Source organism: Tenrec ecaudatus, chromosome 6, assembly GCF_050624435.1.
Source record: "Tenrec ecaudatus isolate mTenEca1 chromosome 6, mTenEca1.hap1, whole genome shotgun sequence".
Taxonomy (NCBI): domain Eukaryota; kingdom Metazoa; phylum Chordata; class Mammalia; order Afrosoricida; family Tenrecidae; genus Tenrec; species Tenrec ecaudatus.
This window is the reverse complement of record NC_134535.1, coordinates 19083625-19099582: the sequence shown is the minus strand read 5'-3', so window position 1 is coordinate 19099582 and position 15958 is coordinate 19083625.

Here is a 15958-nt window from a genome sequence, read left to right as displayed (position 1 = left end):
CTGTGTTGGGAGAATGTGCGATACTGACACGACAGGCCTTGCTCTTGAAGGAGGAAGGCGGAAGGACGTGCCTTCCTCAACTTGACCAGCTGTGCAGGCGGGCGTCCTTGGTGCCTGAGACATCCTAAAGACTGTCCTCCAACAGTGAGTGGTCAAGGACTGACTGGCTCTGTTGTAGGGTCCACCTGTGCTCATTTGATGGAAAGAAATAAACCCCCTTCTCCTTGTGTAATCAAAAAAGGTCATTGTCTGGTAAGGACACGCCGTCAAGTTCAGAAGGACTGGAACCCGAGACTGGACAGATACTCAGACCTTTTAGGGGGGAGGCTCTTGAAAGCCTCCTCTTTCTCTCACAGAGCGGCTGTTGGTTTTGAACTGCTGACCTTGTGGTTAGCGGCCCAAGGGGTAACTAGTATGCCAGGAGGGCTGCATTTGCTGAGGCGTTTGTGGAATTTCCCGTCTCTAGAGGCTCCTGATCAGGCTGATGGACTCTCACGGACACCACAGTGGGCGTTCGCAGCGGACCGGCTGGGCAGTTGAGCCGCCCACCTCTGAGTCGGCTGCTGGGCGCTCAAACACTGTGTCCCGGGCTTGGCTTTAGCTTCAGATCCTCAGGTATTTGCTGCCACTGCTCATGTTCACGATGGAGTCATCTGATGGGGTCCGGTTTGGAATCTGGGGCCCCTGCTGTCTGGGTTCTGAGCTCTAGGAGGGGAGAGTGCTGTCGAGGCAGCGCACTGCTCCTGAGCAGAAGAGCCTCATCGCTCCTGGCTTAAAAGTCTGGCTTCATGGTGGGTGACGGCTTCTCCAAGGAGATGGCATTGTCCCCGCTGTCCCACAGAGCCATGATTCAGGCCCGACGCTTGGTCCTGCCAAGCTCCCGGGGCGTGCTGGAGCCTGCTGAGTGGGCACTGGCCGCCAGCGCAGCTGGGTGAAAAGAAGCCCCTTTCCATTTGCTACAAAGCATCAGCCGAGCTCATTCACAGTGCCCGGAACATGCTAAGCCCCGGACGCCAGCCCCACAGTCGGCAGCACTTCAACACAAGCTCCTTTCCTGCCTCCCCTCCGGCCGGGCTTTCCGGGGCCCACAGGAACACCCAAGGGCTGGTCTTTCCCACCCCTGGCCGCCCCAGATGTCAAGAGACGCTGTTCTGGGGAACAGCTCAAGAATAGACCTATTCTCCTTGCTCTGCCTCACCTGCCAAGAAGCTCTGGCGGCAGGTGCCTGGCAGAGGCCGAGGGGCTGCCAGAAAGCACCAGCCCCTTCACGCTGGCTGAGAAGTGGCCTCCCCTGGCCAAGTCCCAAGCTTGGCTGCTCCATCCACAGGGTCTGGTTCTCACGAACAGCACCTGCCCGTCCGCGCCTCAAACTCGAGCCCCCAGCCCCTCGGCTGCACACTAGCACAGGTGACCCCAAAGCCTGGGTCTTTCCTGAGCACTGCGGCTCATCCTTGGACATTGGGTTCCCCAACACATGCCATGTAACCCCTACAGAGCTTGCCAGAGAAGATGGTCATCTCTGATCGAAGGCTGTGGATTATAACAAGTTATGGACAACACTGTGAAAAATGGGGAATTCCAGACTGTGTCCTTGTGCCCTTTCGGAACCTGTACCACGAGGCAGCCATTCAAAGGGAGCAGAGCTGAGCGCACGCTTTAAAATCAGGACGGCGTGAGCTGGGGCTGCTTCCTTTCACCGCCCTCTTCAGCCCACACACCGAGCAAACACTCCGAGAAGCTGGCCTACGTGAAGAAGAGCGGGCAGGCACATGGGAAGAACACTCGCTGACAGCCGGCCCGTGCAGACGGCGCCACCGCCCTCGCTGAAAGTGAAGAGGACTTTTGATCAAGAGCCGAGAATACGGCAGGGTTCGTCTGGGTTGCCTGGAGAAACAAATCCAGAGACACTCATATGTGTGTAAGAGAGAACTTTATATCAAAGGGCAATTGTGCATCAAGAAAACATCCCAGCCCAGTCCAGATCAAGTTGATAAGTCCGATATTAGCCCATATGTCGATAATAGTCCATAAAATCCTCTTTAGACTCATGCAGCCATGTAGTGACGCCAAATGCAGGAAGGTCACAGGCCAGTGGGGGGCGGTGGAAGCATCTCAGCAGTGGTGTGTGTGGGTCTCCGCGTGGCTCCTCCAGCTCCAGGGCTCTCTGGCTCTATCAGCATAACTCCATGTGGCCTGTCAACAGGAATGTCTGGCAGGGAGTGTGTGGCCCACCTCCAGCAAGCTATTTATCTCTGTAGCGCCTCCAAATGAGGTCATCATGCTGTGACCTGATTGACAGGCCAGACTCCGCCCCTTTGCAAGTTGACAGGGGATTATGTAACTGCCACAACAGCATTCAGTTTGGATTTTATCTCAACACAGAGAAAACCCAAATCCTCACAAATAAACCAATAGCAACATCGTGATAAATGGAGAAACGTTGTTAAGGCTTTTATTTTACTTGGATCCACAATCAAGACTCACGGAAAGCAGCAGTCCAGAAATCATATGGCGTTTGCAATGGGCAAATCTGCTCCCAACGATCTCTTTAAAGAGGTGTTTTTTTGTGTGTTATTTTTTTTTAATGACAAAGATGTCACTTTAAGAACTAAGATGAAAAAAAGAACTAAGGTGTGCCTGACTCAAACCCTGGTATGTTTGGTTGCGTGTGAGAGCTAGACAATGAATGAAGAAGACAGGTAAGGAATTGACGCCTGGGAATTATAGTGTTGGTGAAGGAGATTGGATAGACCGTGGACCGTCGGAGGAATGGACAGCCTGTCTTGGAGAGAAGAGGACAGAATGTTCCTTATAGGCATGGCAAGACTTTGTCTCACGTACATTGGACCCGTCCCTGGAGAAGGACACCATTCTTGGTGAGGTAGAGGGGCCCCGTCATAAAGGAAGCGCCTCCACAAGAAGGGGTGATGTGGTGGCAGCAACAATGGGCTCAACGCAGCACGGTCTGTGAAACGGTGCGGGTCAGGCCCGTGTTTGGCTCTGATGTGCACAGGAGTCTGAAGTGATGGCCAGAGCATGCCTGCCGTTTTCATCCCACTTGGGAAGCGGTTGTCTCTGTTAATGAGGCAGGCTTCGTGTAGGATGTGTCTTGAGTTCAGCTCTTTCTTTTTTAGTCATATCACACAATAGCTCTCATAACATTCCGTACATCAGTTGTATCAAGCTTATCCGTACATCTGCTGCCATCCTTGTTTCCTAAACATTTACTTTCTATTTGAGCCCTTGGTATCAGCTCCTCTTTTTTTCTGCCCTCCCCTCCACCCCCTCATGACCCCTTGATAAATTACAAATTATTATTGTTTTCATATCTTACACCGAACACTGTCTCCCTTCACCCACAGTTTCTCTTGTTCATCCCCTTGGGGGAGGGGAGTTATGCCTTGATCATTGTGATCGGTTCTCCCTACTTACCCTCCTATACCCACCTTCCCCCTACCCTCCTGGTATCAATACTCCCATTTCTGTCCTAAGGGGTTTATCTGACCTAGATTCCATGTGCTGTGAGCTCTTATCTGTACCAGTGTACATGCTCCGGTCCAGCCAGAACTGAAGAGCTGGACTTGGGATTGTGTGTTTCATCGGTGCTATACTGCGTCCTGGTTGACTCATCCCTTCCTTGTGACCCTTCTATGAGGGGATGTCCTATTGTCTACAGATGGGTTTGGGGTCTCTGCTCCAACTCCCGTTGTTCTCAACAATATGTTTGTTTGTTTCTTTCTTTTGGGCCTTCTGATGCTTGTTACCTGATCCCATCGACACCTCACGATCGCACAGGCTGGTGTGCTTCTTCCATGAGGGTTTGTTGCTTCTGAGCTAGATGGCCGCTTGTTTAACTTCAAGCCTTTAAGACCCCAGAAGTTATATCTTTTAACAGCCGGGAACTATCTGCTTTCTTCACCACATTTACGTATGCACCCATTTTGTCTTTGGCAATTGGGTCAGGAGTTTGAGCATCACAGAATGTCGTCTTGTTAGAACAAAGTGTTCCTACATTGAGGGAGGGCTTGAGCAGAGACCCAAAGTCTGTCCACTTCCTCAATATATTGCCATATAAATATATGTACATGGGCCAATACTTCTACTTTTATGAATTAATATAGTTACATGAGTGTACAACTATGTTTGTACCTCCATCTATTCCTTTGCTTCCTAGATCGTTCCTCTGTTTCCTTTTACCATCCTCTTACCCCACCATCACGCTTTACCCCACCTTCACGCTTTACCCCACCATCACGCTTTACCCCACCATCACGCTTTACCCCACCTTCACGCTTTACCTCACCTTCACCCTTTACCCCACCTTCACACTTTACCCCACCATCACGCTTTACCCCACCTTCACGCTTTACCCCACCTTCACGCTTTACCCCACCATCACGCTTTACCCCACCTTCACGCTTTACCCCACCATCACGCTTTACCCCACCATCACGCTTTACCCCACCATCACGCTTACTGTTCCTCTGCCTCTTAGCAGTTCCTTCCAGCTAGAGTGCTGCTGCTCCCACACCCCCAGGCTCTCTACGTCCTCCTCGTTGTTGATATTAATTCCCTAGTTGTTCCCCTGTCTATGGTGTTGTTTGCTCACCGCTCCTTTCCCCCTCCTCCTCCTTCCCCGGGTCCTCTGGAATGGTTGGTCCCATTGCTTTCTCCTCAGGCTTGCTTCTCATGCCCACCTTATATAAATGGACAAAACAGCAGTAACAGAGATCAAACAAAAAGAAAACAAAGATTGAATAAAAAGAGGAGAGGAGAAAGGAAAAAAACTAGCCATATGAAAAAAGAGGGAGACATGGAACAGTGGGAGCGGGGCACGAATCCACCCGGGGGTAGGTATCGTTTATGTCTCCACAGAAATAGGAGTGTGAGTGCAGACCCCACCACAGGGCACCGAACCTTGAGGGCAACGTAACCACATGGAGCAACGCATGAAAAGAGTGGGCTGTGGGGCCAGCCCCCATCAGAGCCAAACTGACACCCCCACCCCCAAGTCTGTGCTACAGAGGCCAACACTAAACCTACAGGTTTGGGAGAGGGGTCGACCTGCCGTGCCCACACAGCAGCAAACCAAGAAGGATAAAGAGAGAGGGAGGGACTAGACCCCTTACTGACGCACCAAGCCCTGAGGAGGACGTCCCTGCCTGGAGCTGCTAAGGCACCGAGAGGACCGTAGGTCCAACAATAGCTCATGACATGCTGTCCCCTCACTGGAGCACACCATGACAGAGGGCAATACTGGGGACACATGGTGGGGAGTGAGTCTGGTCTGACCACCCCCACAGTGGGGCGAGCCAACAGATCAGCAACAGGAGCAAAGCCAATCCCCCAACCCCCTGAGGAGCCCCCAAAATAGACTTCAGGCTGGGAAGGGCAGTTCCTGGAACCCCCCAGGACCGGTGGGGAGGTAGTCATAAAGGTCAGCGACAGACCGGGGATTATGTATGCTTTGTTGTTGTTGAGTTCATCTATTTTGATGTATCAATGCAGTTGACGCAAGCAAGAAATATATGCCCATAACTTTGAAAATATATACATTTTTTTAAATGTGCCAAGCCACATGAAGACATAAAGATCAACCCAGAGCAGAAGCTCCAAAGAGACAAGGACCTCCCCCCAGAGATGACAGAATGAGAAATGCTCCCCCAACCCCCCGAGCCAGTGCCCTGATTCAGACTTGTGGCCAACTGACTGAGAGAATCATTCTGTAGCGGCTCCTTTCTAAGCAATGAGCCCAAATGTGGATCTCTCCAGTCTGCTGACCGCGTAGCTGTCTTCCAAATTTCCTGGCATAGACGAGTGAGTGCTTCCAGGGCTTCATCAGACTGTGGAAACATCCCCATGGGTGTTCCATCAATTCCTGGAGCCTTGTTTTTGGCGAATGCTCTCCGTGCCGTTTGAACGTCTTCCTTCGGCACCACTGGTTCCTGCTCGTGTGCAGCTTCCCGAGACGGTGCACTGCTGACGAGTTCTTTCTGGTGCAGTGACTGTCTTCTCTCCCTCTTCTCTCGATGCTTGCTGCATCCTTCACTCTTCTGCCAATTGCCACTCGGGCTTTGAATTTTTTCCTGCGCTCTTTCAGCGTCAGAGACACTGAGTTTGTTCTTCCTTTTTGGTTTTCTAACTCTGGGTCTTGGCGCATTTCATTAAAATATTTGACTTTGCCCTTTGGAGCTGCTCTTTGGAGTTTTCTCTTCAGCTCTTCGACTCCGTGCTTCCTTCCACAGCTCTGCCTCTGTATTGTGCTGCTGGTGAAGAATATGGAAAGAGCCATGGACTGCTGAAAGGACAGACTGATCTGTCTTGGAAGAAGCACGGCCAGAGCGCTCTGTAGGGGCCAGGATGGGGAGACTTCATCTTACAGACTTTGGACAAGTTGTCAAGAGAGAGCGGTCCCTGGAGAGGACATCATGCTTGGTAAAGTAGGGGGGCAGGAAAGAGAGAGAGGAGATAGATTGCCACCGTGGCTGCAACAATGCAGTCAGGCGCAGGGACAATGGCGAGGACGGCGCAGGACCGGGCAGTGTACCCTTCTCTTGGGCACAGGGTCGCTATGGGCTGGAGCAGGCTCCACGGCCCCTAGCAACCACCACATGAGACAATGCATTTCTGTCGGCCAAAGCCACCCACGTGCGGTGTTTCTATTACAGTGGCAGCTGATGGCTCAATCACAGAGGATCTCACCCAACCTGCTCTTTTTATAGGCAACTTCGGGTGGATGTGAGGCAGGGCTTAGGGCTGAATCATCGGGCCCAGTATGAGATGTCTCCAGTATGGCCCTTCTAGCCATACTTCCTCATGCATGTCTGCGTGACGGTATGATAACTCTGGGTTCTATGTCTGCAGCTATGTTCCCATTTCGGAAGGAGTTCTCCGTTGCAGGATTACGATGGGGTTAAGTCCTGACCTCAATAGAGGACACAAAACCGAGTTACACCTTTGCTTCCTTAGGGCATCTTTAAAACTACTTTAAAGCCAAACTAGCCAAACAAAACCAAACTCATTGCCAGGGGAAGGGGGGGGCGATGCCCACTCAGAGTGACCCTCAGGTGGCAGGGAACATCTCGGACCGTTTGCTTCATACACTTCAGTTGCTCAGGCATCACTATGGTAGCTCTGTGCCCTGGCCCCAGCCCCATGTGTATTTGAGAAGGCCCGATTCCAGCCTTGGCTCCTGTCAATGGAGGCTTGATGGCCCTTGACCTCCGAGCTGCCCCTCGGGTCACAGGGCTGCCCTTTAGTCTGGCTGCATGGGCTACCATTTCACCACCTGCACCTGAAGATTCCACTTTCGCCACGTCTCTGCCAACTGAAGAGCCCCCTGTCCCCATACCTCTGCCAACACTTGGGCCGTACCCCCAATAGAAACACCGTATCATGCTATCGCTCCAACTCGATGCTCACTAATGATTTTTCGTATCCTATCATATGTCTGTTAGTGGAAATCAGCACTGAACAGGAACCAGGGTGCGGAAATCTAGATGGTCCATGACACTGAATGGTACTCGCCCGCCCTTCCTCTTAATTCCCCTCTTCAGCTACCCTTCCACCTTGCTCGCTCCCACCCTCATTGCCATCCAGCTAAGCCACTTCCCTCTGGGGGTCTTTGGTGGCTCCCCTGTTCCAGGCTGAATGGCTGTCCTTCTGACACCAGCACGGCTTGGCTTGGTCCCACCGTCTCTTGGATCTCTGTTCAAGAGAACAGGGGCATTCGGGACCCTTTCTGCCACCTCTGTATCAAAAGCAGCACTTGGTTTTCACCCCTTAATGTCTCTTCTTTGCACCACCTGGCAGCCCCCTGGCATGGGAGGTGATGCATTCATTCACTGATTAATTTAGTCTCCGTTTCCCAGGTGCCCCGAGAAATGGCAAAACTCACTGAAGCCAACAAACTAAACCTACTGCCACCGAGTGGATTCCAACCTCTCAGAAAACTCCAACTCATCACTGGCAGCCAATTCCAGTTCATGGTGAAAGCAAGGCTACAGAGAACTTCTGAACCTAGAAATCTTTACTAAAGCAGACGGCCTCGTCTTCCTCTCCAAGAACAGCTGGGGGTGGGGGAGGGGTTGAACTGCCTCCCTTGTGGTTAGGATCCGACACACACTGGGCAGTGCCACCCACAAGCCATTGAGTGAGACCCCCGTGGAGATTCAGTTGAATTCTCCTGGGTTTCTGGTGCGTATGCAAACTGACATGAGGGGGAGGGGGAAGGGAGAAAGGAGAGCTCTCCTAAATGGGAGGTCACTTTGCGGGGTGTACTGTACAATTTCAAGCAGTCCTGGTAGCCTAGTGGTTATGTGCTGGCCTGCTAACTACGAGGTCAGCAGTTCAGAACCACCAGCTGCTCCGCAGGAAAGAAACAGGCTTTCTACGTGCCTAAAGAACTCCCGTCTCAGAAACACGAGCAGGTCTACCCCGTCCCAGGAGGATTGCTCTGAGTCAGAGCTCACTCCGTGGCTTTGAGTTTGTTTTGTTGTTGTTGTTTTTTATTAGCATGATTTACTTTAATCGTCTTGCATTGCTTCCGCGATGGCGAGGCTTAGATGCTGTTTTCTCATTTACAAAACCAGAAATCTGAAAGAATTTGTAAAATCTCCATCCAAGGGGTCTGCTTGTCAATGTCAGATTTCAGTCCAACCTAAGGACAGATCATTAGGAAAGGAACTGGTGGCAGCATTAATCTTTATGTCTACGCTCCTCAGACCCTCATCTAATGCACAATAAAAAATGGGGTTTTTTTTCTCTAATCTTCACTCTTCTTGCTTTCTCTGAAATGTTCAACAACGACAAACGATGGTCAGAAAACACGGGGCTAGCCGCATCTTGCTTTTAAAGAAAAAGAAATGTGTAGGGCCAGCAGGGACAGGCTCTGCCCTTTGTTTAAACAAAAAAAGAAAAAGTTTTAACCCCACAGTGGAAAACTAACATTGTCACTAGGCTCTGAAGAAACCATGGTGAAGAACTAGCAACCCGGAGGCCACAGACCAGCCACTGGCATCTGCTTTATCAGGCAGCCTTGTCTGCAGCTATTCAGGACTCTCGGGACGATTGTTGGCATGATGTAGACAAATTGACGCAAATTAGTTTAGCATGGGCTATGCAAAGTTTAAGCTTGTCCAGCATCTCCTGTGAGCCACATAGCAACCGCCCGGCGCTATGCAAACGGGCCATGCAAAAGACTCCGCTTCTGCAGGCTGGCTGGCTGGCTGGGGGCAGGGCTGAGGCCTGCGGGTTGGGGGAGGACCCAGGGGGCTGGCCGCCCGGACCTGAAGTCCCCAGGCCTCCACAGAAGGTCAGGGATGGCTGAGGGGGGAAAAAAGAAAAACTTCTGAAAGGGGCCACTGGTCCAGGCCTCCAAACCCATCGCCTGTTATTTCTGGGGCTCAAATCCTCAAAGGGCCCCCCCACCTCGAAGATTAAGGGGATTCCTCCACTTGGCTCTTTACTCTTGGTTCAACTATCTGAAGACAATTCCTTCAGGGCTGGTGCCACACAGACCACCTAGAGGGGCTTCTAATTGTATTTACAGTAATTTAATTAAGGCCTCCGGAGAGCCTCTGAGGGGCAGGATTTGCAAAAGATGGAAACTATAGGTGCCTCCCAGGACCCAGTTTTAATCGGTTAAATCAACAGAGCAAGTGAAAAAAGAAAGCCACTCCTGCGTTTGGAAACCACTTCAGGGGCCTTTTTTAAAAAGGAGGTGGCTGTGTGATCAATGGAGGGGTGATTTTCCTGGGCTCCGCTTTCCTCATTTGGGGGCCTATGATCTTCCACTCCAGGCAGGGATTATAGGCAACACACACACACAGCTGTTTGGGGTGTGTGTGTGTGTGTGTGTGTGTGTGTGTGTACTCATGCCCACGTTCAACTACACATTTCCATCCAGAGACTGACTCAAGAATAAGGAGCCGACAGGATCTAGGTGGTGCATATGTTCTCATCTCATCCCTGTCCTTTCACATTGTGGTTGCTGTGCTTCCTTATCCCCCTGCCCCCGCAAACATTTTTATATCAAACATCAAAAGTCATTTTTTTAATGTGCTCCTAAGAAACCTCCCCTCCCCCTACAAATATCACTTTGTCACCCGGGCTCCTGTCTTGGGAGAGAACAGACCCAAGCAATTCCCTGAGGCCCTGTCCCCTGAGACAATGACTGACCAAGTCCAGAAACAACACGTGTCTCTACTGCCATCTAGCTGCCCCAGCTTTGCTTGAGCATTTTGAAAGAAGGGCACAGAGAGCTCTTAGAGCAGTGGTCCTCAACCTCCCTCAGGCCGCAGCCCTTTCCTACAGCTCCTCACGCGGTGGGGACCCCCAACCATAAAATGATTGTCATTGCTACTTCATCACTGTCATTTTGCTACTGTGATGCATCATCATGCAAATCTCTGATCTGCAGGATGTACTTTCATTGTTACAAAGGGAACAGAATGGAACAATGAAAGCACAGTGATTCATCACAACACAATATGTCATTATAGATTGTGAAATATTTATGTGTTTTCCGATGGTCTTAGGTGACTCCTGTGAAAGGGGCATTTGACCTTCAAAGGGGTTGTGACCCACAAGTCGAGAACCGCTGTCTTAGACTAAACACAGGACTTGGTTGACCAGGTGGGTATCCTGCAAGCAACCCCTAAGGGCTTTCTAGATCCCATGTGCGCATCCTAAATCCTTAGACATTTACAAAGGGAGTTCTGAGGCAGAAGCGCTTGACCAACTTAAGTAAAAGCCTCGTTGCAATTTAATTCCTCCTGGGGCTTGGGTGACCTGCCCAGGCTGCTTAACGGAGCAGGTACTTGTTGGGTCCTGGCTGTAGTGCAGATGTATGCATGTGGAGACAGGAGTCAGGATCCAGAGTGTCTGGTGCCGTTCACACGGTGGCCTGTTGGAGATGCATGACCAGGAGCAAGCCTCTTACTGCACATTGTGTAAACGTCATAAAAATGTGTTTTCCATCCGTGATGGAAGGGACTGTCGAATGGCCTGGGTTTGAATTCCTTCTCTCCCACTTAGCAGGCCAGTTCCCTCTCTCGGAACCTCCATGTCCTTTTCTGTAAAGCGGCAGGTCCTGGAGTGGCAACACTGCTTAGGTGCTTGCTGACTAGGCCAAAGGTTAGAGGTTCAATCCACCTGGAGACTCCTGGAAGACAGGCTCAGTGATGGTGATCGGCTTCTGAATGGTCACAGCCCTTGAAACCCCTGGGGAGCCATTCTACTCTGTACCCCTGGGTGGGGGGAGGCATTAGGAGTCAGCCAACAACACAAAGCCCCAACTGCAAATGGGTAGACCAAGAGGAGGCAGTGGGGGAAGTTGCCATTGGCAGAGATGGGAGGGCTATTTCCATTGGAGGATTTAGAAAGTGGTTTTGGTGACTAGCTCAAAAGGAAATTGTGGAAATCATGCAAATGTAGTGGAAACAATCCAAATCCGGTGTGAAGTACACAGCGATTGCTTTACTCAGCCTTTCCCCACCCTCCGTCACCTCCAACCCCCAAGAGTGCCCTTTCTGGCCAAAGACCAGTTGGTACCCTTTCTTGTCCTTTATCTCTGGATTTCCATATGTGTCCAGTGGAGGAGGTGAACTTGATCCACTCTAAGGCGTCTTCTTTTTCAAACAGATCCTCACGGGTGAGTTGTCTAGCCAGGGAGGCCGCCATGACGGTGGTGGAGAAGGGAGGGTATGCTGCCACCTGCTGGCCATGTGTTCCGGTTTAAGCAAGGCTGAAGGGGAGTGTTGAAAATAATGGATGCTCTTGAACCCGGTGGTCTGGGTGAAGAATATTAAAAACGAGCATATCTGTTTTAGAGGAAACACCACCTTGGAAGTGAGGCTGACGAGACATCAGCGTGCTCGCTTTGGATACGCTGCACAAAGGCATCATGAGTGGGAAAGCTGAGGGAAAACTTCCATGAGCTGCACGGACACAACAGGCCCAGCAGTAAACCAAGCCTTCCAAAGACTGTGAAGATGGCCCTGGGCCAGGCGATGCTCCGTCCTTATCCACAGGAGTTTACCCACACGCTGACAGTGGGAACTTGCTGCCGAGACCAGTGCCGGTGACAGAAGCAGTCACAGTAGCAACACGACATGTGTGACATCTGCCTTCATCCTCCAGGCCACACGAGGTGGGGTGTCCACTGTCAGGATGAGGACACTGCTGTCTGATGGGATCATGATCTGTCCTGGGTCGCGGGGATGGGGAGGGAGCAGAGGCAGGGCTCCAGCCCAGTTCCTGCTGATCCAAGTCAGACATCTACCAGGATGCTTCGAGCAATGTGTGCACTTCTGCGGCGGTCGTCCCCCCACTCAGACAAACACACTGAGCATCTCGGCAGAATTCTGAGAAACGATCGCCGAGAAGAGAACCTGAGATCCTACCGAAAGGCAATCAATGCTAACGTTTGGTCTATATCCATCCAGGCTTTTTAATGCTGGTTTTGTGCACTAGCGCTGCTTTTGGGTTTGGTTTGTTTTTTGGGGGGTGGGGAGGGGGATTTGGTCAAAACAAAAGGTTCCCCTTTCTTTTAAAATTGTTTTTCCCCATTCAATCATTTATCCAATAAAATTGAGCAAATGGCAGCTAGCAATATAGTGGGTGAGATTGGAGGGGGTTGGGGGAGAGGGGCCTCAATCACCAACCTGGTGAAGCTTCCACTCCAGAAAGAGCAGGCAAACACCCCAGTGGACTCACCATTCCCGGAGGCAAACAGATCCCCACAGTCTGCACAGAAGGCTTCCCCTGGGAAGGGAGGCTTAGAAAGATCTAGACAGTCCTAAGTATTCACTAACACACACACACCACCCGCCACTTTCCACTCAAGTCTTTGCTTGAGAAACCTTAGGCCCTCCATCCTTTCCACTGGTGGGCACAGATCAGGACATCATGTTCAAGCCGATGACACCACGAGGAAGAAGCGGTTCTTCGTCCTCCTCTTCTTGCGAGCATCCCGATGTTGGCAAGTGCTCCTTTCTGAAGGGCGGTGGGCTGCTAGCTATAGCTCCCCACACAACGGCCGCTCCGTGGGAGGAAGACGAGGCGGTCTGCTCATGGCAAGAGTGACAGCCTGGGAAACCCACACAGGCAGTTCCACCCTGTCCTAGGGGCCACCAGGAGTTGCAATCCACTTGAGGGCAGCGAGTCTTTCTTGCTGAAGGGAGAGGAAAGCCTCTCCACAGACACTGCCCCTCCACCAGCACCAAAGGTATCCAGGCATTGGTCCGATTGTTGGCCTTTCTTGGGGGAGAACGAGCGCTTCCTGCTTCCAACAGCGGTTCTGGGGTCCGCTCCTGGTCAGCAGGACAGCCCCTCTCCACCTCAATCCCAACTGCACAAGGAAACCTCTGAGCGCTGGGCCTTACCCGCAGAGGTTCCGATGGAAGTGGTCTGCGGTGGTGCCTGGAGCCCTGGTAGTGTGATGGTTAAGTGTTCAGCTGCTACCTCCAAAGCCCCATAAATGGGAGAACGGTGTGGCAATCTGTTCCCATAAAGTTTACAGGTCTACTTTGTCCTGGACAGTTGTTATGTATTGGAATGATTCAGCAGGCAATAGGGTTTTGTTTTTTTTTTTTGGGGGGGGTGCAGCGGTGTTCACAGAGATGCTAACAAGCAAATATGGTAGGTCTAAAGAGCAGCTCCAGATGACAACCGCCAAGCACTTCTAGGTATTTCTGTATAATGTATTGCTGAACGGCACCGAAGGCTCATTAAAGTCAACATTGCTGTTAGTTGCTGTCCAGTTGGCTGGGCTTATGGCGACCCCATGCTTTGCAGTATAGAACTGCATCCGAGGGTGTTCTGGACTGGAATTTCACAGGAGTAGATCCCCCAGCCTTTCTTCTGTGTATTGGCTTGATGGCTTTGAACCACCAACTGCGAGGCTCGTGTCAAACCCACTGAGCCCTGGTGGCATAGTGGTTATGCATGGGCCTCTAGTCACAAGGCCAGCAGTTCGAAAGCACCAGCTGCTCCTCAGAAGAAAGATGAGACTTCCTACTCTGATAAAGAGTTACATTCTCAGTAAGTAGATTAATGGTTCCTTGGGGGTATGACAGGGGAGGTTGGGGGAGAAATAGGGGAGCTAATACTGATCAGTACAAGAATGAAGAAAATGTTCTAAAACTGACAATTGTACAACTCTTGATGTGATTGAACTATTGAATTGTATGATACATTAATTATATGCCAAGGAAACTGTTATGGGGGAAATGAGTTACAGTCTCAGAAGCGCACAGGGACAGTCCTCTCCAGTCAAGTGGGTCACTTTGAGCTGGAACCTCTTGGAGGGCAGTGAGTTGTCTAATGTGACCATCATGGCGACTCCAATTCATAAGGACCCCATCCCAGGCTTCCATGTCGATGGAAGCAGATCGCCTCATCCTGCTTCCGGGGAGGAAGACTGCAAACGGGTTTGAAGCACCGACTTTGCCATTAGTAGTCCGATGATGATCGGACAGCACGACCAGGGCCCACCACAACCCCCTTGAGCCACTCAAGCTCAAGACTAACATTAACTCTAATAAAATAACACAAAGCAATCAAGCAGGAAAAAAATTTCACCTCCCTCCACCCCCACCCCCTGCCAAAAACCTTGGAGTTCTTCTAAACGTGTTCCCTGAATTTGTCCCGTCTTCCCTGTTGTGTGTTGTTGTTTTTTAACAGCTGTGTAGTATTCCAGAGTGTGGAGCACCATGGTTTCTTTAATCACTCCCCTGTTGAAATACCGCTGCACAAATGACCTGCCATATTTATTACGTCACGCGTTTCCAGGGAGCTCTCTAGGATACATTTCCAGAAGCGGGTGACCGGGTCAGGAGTAAGTGGAATGGGTCATTGCCAAGTGACCCCAAGGGAGAGTTTATTTTCCCACATTGCATCAGCACAGTACCTCAGAGGCGAGGCTTTCCGGGCCTCTCCCTGTTGGATCCCTGGATCTTGGCCAAACTAAGATGTGAGAAGCCCTGCTTCGGGCCAGTTTCTATTTGCCCGGCTCTTAAGAAGATTGAGGAGTGAAGGTGGCCATCTTTTGAAGCTGCCAGGCCCAGGTGTTGGTCTTGCTTCCTTTCTCTTCCTTTCTTTTGGGAACTCTTTGTTCTGACCCTCTGGGCCCCATTGATTTCCTCATAGCTATTTACTCAGTAAGTTGATTAGAGAGCGATCAGCATCTTCGGTTTGTGATGTAAGTTGAAAATACTTTTCCCCCTGTTGACCATTGGTCCTTCATGATGGCTTCTTTGTTCTTGAAGAGGTTTCAACATTTTTATAGAGTTGAATTGATCAATTCTTGGTCCTGTCCCTTTAGTCTTGGTCTTTGAGCGGTTCTGCTTTTAGAAATTCTGTCGTCCTTATTAGAATACTGGTTTTTTCTCCATTTTGCCATTTGAATGGTCACTTCCCCCCCACCCCTCCCCACCCCTGCCCCACAGGGTTTCATTTGTCATGCTAACATTTTAAAAAAAAACCGAGGCACCACAAAGAAATGACGCCCACTCTCAGTACAGAAACTCCACTTATTTCACGTCTCCTTGTAGCTGCATGATTTATTTCTTCTGAACAAAACATTCCGCCTCCACTTCACTAGGCAGGCCTCTCCAAGGGAGCAGATAAACAGATCCAGCCAATTGTAGTGGGTTGACTCAAATCCACTTGCCACAGGTAACGGTTTACGGTGTAACAACAGTGCTGGGAATGTTGGAGACAAAATCCTTTCCTAAGCTGACAGGGTGTTTCTGTCTCAGAAACATACAGGCGCATTCTACCCTGTCCAAAAGGATTGCCGTGAGTCTGCATCGAGTCCATGGCACTGAGTTTGGCAGTTTTTGGTTTTATGGTAAATCCATCCTTAGCTATGTGAGGCACCCAAGCTCTTTGCCACCGCAGCAACACCATTTCATATTCTCACCCTCAGCGGTCACGGTTCCGATTTCTCCGCACA